Source organism: Elephantulus edwardii, unplaced genomic scaffold (assembly GCF_000299155.1).
Source record: "Elephantulus edwardii isolate Elephantulus edwardi_28Jun2011 unplaced genomic scaffold, EleEdw1.0 scaffold00218, whole genome shotgun sequence".
In the NCBI taxonomy this organism is placed as follows: Eukaryota; Metazoa; Chordata; class Mammalia; order Macroscelidea; family Macroscelididae; genus Elephantulus; species Elephantulus edwardii.
The window spans coordinates 1,442,207-1,445,885 of record NW_006399968.1 but is presented as its reverse complement, the minus strand read 5'-3'; the positions used below and the strand labels follow the sequence as shown (position 1 = coordinate 1,445,885).

The following is a 3,679-nucleotide window of genomic DNA, read 5'->3' as shown; positions in this document are numbered from 1 at the left end:
GTCACTCACTTTCTTGAAATAGTATCTTTAGCTGCCTTTCTTGGTCAGTAGCTCCTTGAACTGGCCTACTGTGACCCCGCTGCCCTTCACCACAGTCCAGTAGGAAATTGGCTCCCTACAGAAGTAGTAGGCCACCACAATGTTGTCGGGTGGCGGGGCACCCGCACCCCCTACTTTCTTCTGAGACTTTGTCCTCTGCTTGGCCAGCACTTTACTGGCTCGCTTCTCCTCCTCCTCCAGCCGCCTGTGTGCCTCCTCCAGTTGGGTCAGTGGGTTGGGTGCCAGGTTGGAAGGCCATGGTGGGGTCTTGAATGAAGAGATGGGAAGGCTGGACAGATTTCCAAAGTTGGGCGCTGACCCAGGGGTGCACGGCCCCAGGGTGCTCAATGGACAGAGTACTGGTGCCTTCATGGGCTTGTTGCCTCTTGACATCAGAAAGCCCGTGACCAGCCTTCTTGTGTCTGCTGATCTCTTTCTCGCCTTCATTGATCCACTGCAGTATAGTTTGTGTCTTCTCCATGCCCTCAGGTGAGTCTGGTACCTCTGAGGTGGCTGCGCCCCAGCCCACCTTCTTGAGAGGCCTCTTGGACACGTTTGCTTTCCCACTGAAGCCCAGATTGTCTGTTGCGGCAGCAGCAGTAGCAGCAGCGGTGGCGGTGGCTGCGGTGGTGGCGGCTGCAGTGGCGGTGGCGGGAGTGGCAGCAGCAGCCTTGGGAGCTGCCCCTGCATTTTCTGGGAAACTGCGTGGCTTGGTGGCATAGCTGTGCATCTCCAGAGTCCACGGGAAGCTGCTCTCGACACGGCGGGCAGCCTCTGCCTCGATCTGCTCCTTTGGTTTAGTGGCGCCATTGTGCACATGGTGATGGACCGGACTGGCTGTGTCCAGTTTGGCCCTGTCTTGGCTGTGTGTTTGCCGTGCCCAGCTGCACTGCCCACTGTCGCGGGCAGCCTGGCTGTGTGCCCACTGTTGGGGGACTGGCGGCCGGGCGTGCGCAGTACCCGCCGCATGTTCTCTGTCCAGGATGCTCTCTGGGTCTTCATGCGAGTCCCGTGGCCCTGCACAGCCTGTGTCAGCGTAGCTTGGAGGCAAGTGGTGCCAGGCCGGGGCAGGAGGCAGCTTGAGGGCTACCCCCAGGGTGCTAGGAGCTGCGTCTACGTCTTCACCCTCTTCCCCCACGGGCATGCACCTCCGCTATCGGTAAATATTTTATAACTTAACCAGTTGCCTCCTACTGTAAGGAGTAATTGTTGTTAGGTGCCATTCAGTTGACTAGGACTCTTAACGACACTATGGACAACGGACCCTCCACTATTCTGTGCCATCTTCATCATCCCTAATATTCTTGAGCCTGTTGATGCAGTCACTGTGTTGATCCATCTAGTTAAGGGTCTTCTGCTCTTTTACTGACCCTCCATTCTTCCAAGTATGATGTCCTTTCCCAAGGACTGGCCCCTCCTGGCATCATGCCCATAGTATGTGAAATGTGCCTCTTAGGAGCACCCTGATTGTACTTACCTGAAGACAGATTTGTTTGTTCTTTTGGCAGTCCGTAGCTATTCAATACTCTTCTCCAACACCACAACTCAAAGGTTCTTCGGCCATTCTTCTTCTGTCATCCTTAGTCATTATTCAACTTTCAGATGTATGTTGTTGCTGTTAGTTGCCATCAAGTCGAGTACAACGCATAGCAACCCTATGAACAACAGATCTGTACTCTGTCCTATCCTGTGCCATCCTCCCACTTTCTGACACACTGGACCTTTGTGGCAGTCACCATGTCAATCAACCTGGTTGAGGGTCTTCCTCTCCTTTGCCTTTCCAAACATGATGTCACTCTCCAAGGAGAAGCCTCTCCTAGCAACATGTCTGAAGTATGTGAGGTGAAGTTTTATCATCTTTGCCTCCAAGGAGAATTCTGGCTGGACTTTGTTCAAGACATATTTGTTCCTTGGCAGTCCATGGGATGTTCACTTTTCTTCTCCAACACTACAGCTCCAAGGCATCAGTTCTTCTGTCATTCTTACTAATTGTCCAGCTCTCAGATGCATAGAAATTGGTTCAGGACCACGGCCTGAACATTTTAGACACATTTTAGTCTTCAAACTGACATCATTTCTCTTCAGTAATTTCAGAGGTCCTTGACTACAGGCTTTCCTGGTGCAATATATCTCCTGATTTCCTCAATGCTCGTACCAAGTCAGATGAAATCATTGTCAGTTTTAGGCATTTCTCTCTATCATGATGTTGCCTATCAATCCCATGGAAAGATTTTTTGTTTTCTTGATGTTGCGATGCAATCTGTATTGAAGGCTATATTCTTCGATCTTCTAGAACAAGTGCTTCAAGTCCTCCTCATTTTCAGCAAGCAGGGTTGTGTTATCTGCATGATGCAAGTTATTGATGAGTCTTCCTCAAATCTTCTTGCCACATTTTTCTTCGTAGAGTCCAGCCTCTCGAACAATTTGTTCAGCATACAGATTGAATAGGTATGGAGAGAGAATACAACCTTGACACACTCCCTTCTTAATTTAAAATCATGTAGTCTTTTTTGGAAGCAGGAGTGGTATCCACTTCCTAAACAGCATGCTTCTGGAAACTCTATGAACTTTGAGAAATGTCAATAGTTATAGAAAGGCTTCAGGTCTTTTGTTTATAGGGTCGTGCTAAATAGCCCGTTCTTAATTGTTTTTGGTCAAACATTCTTGTAGGTCATATAGTCCTGTTGTGTCCACTTGCCGTACAGAGGTAACTTGTGATTGCTGCAAAGCTGAACACTGTGACACTGATGTGTCAAATGCAATAATGCTTACCCATGCTGGATAGTGTTTGGTGGAGCTCCCTGATTAAAACAAGCTTGCAAGTAGGAGTGGCATCCATCCGCTTCCATAAATAGCTTACCTCTGGAAACCCTATGAATCTGAAGAAAGGATGAAAGTCACGCTAGGGTTGAGGTCTTTCATTCATAGAGTTGCTATGAGTTGCCTATGACTCGATGGCACTTAACAATAACAACATATATAGAGTTGTGCTCGACTCTACCGCAATCAACAACAACAACAAAAGTGTTCCCTTGCTCTGTTTGCAAAACAGCCTCCTGCTCTAGATACAAGTTTTACATGAACGTAATCGAGGGCTCTGGGATTCTCACTTTTGTCAATAGCAACCACAGCTTGTTATGATCTATACAGTGAAAGGCCTCTGCATAGTCAATAAAGCATAAATAGGGAGACAACGTGGTGAGCTGCAGGAGCAGCAGTGGACCACTTGGAGGAGGGCCACTATGGCCTTCTACAGACCTCTGTTTATTAATAATTGAGCAGTTAAACAGTTGATGACTGGTCTTCAGTGAAGATCGAGACTCAACAACAGGAATTCAAGGATTCCCAAGGAGGAATGGGTGAGTCCCACAGCTTCCAGCCCCCTCCTGCCGAGCCCGCACCACACTGCCACTGCAGCTCCATGAGGCTTCCACTGCCAGAACCTATGAATTCCCTCACCCAAGATGGATGGTAGGCACCGGGCCTCCCTGAGACTGGTGCAGTGGAGCCGCCACACTGCTGCAAAGTGGAATTATTCTGGGGAGAATTCTTGAAGCCAAGATGGCGGCGCTGGGAGACGCGCACCCCGCCGCCTGCAGGTTTGGGTTTCCTTGGACAGGCCAGAGAAGATGATCACCCA

General features: G+C 49.4%; 1 protein-coding gene and 1 pseudogene across 1 annotated transcript in view; one reads left to right on the top strand and one right to left on the bottom strand.

Annotated features, from left to right (window-relative positions):
- LOC102849974 overlaps positions 1-1,183 on the bottom strand; it is a 3,187-nt pseudogene extending 2,004 nt beyond the window's left edge.
- Positions 1-3,679, top strand: part of SUSD4 (sushi domain containing 4) — a 362,690-nt gene that overhangs the window by 211,903 nt on the left and 147,108 nt on the right. The gene's annotated exons all lie outside the window — the stretch shown is intronic.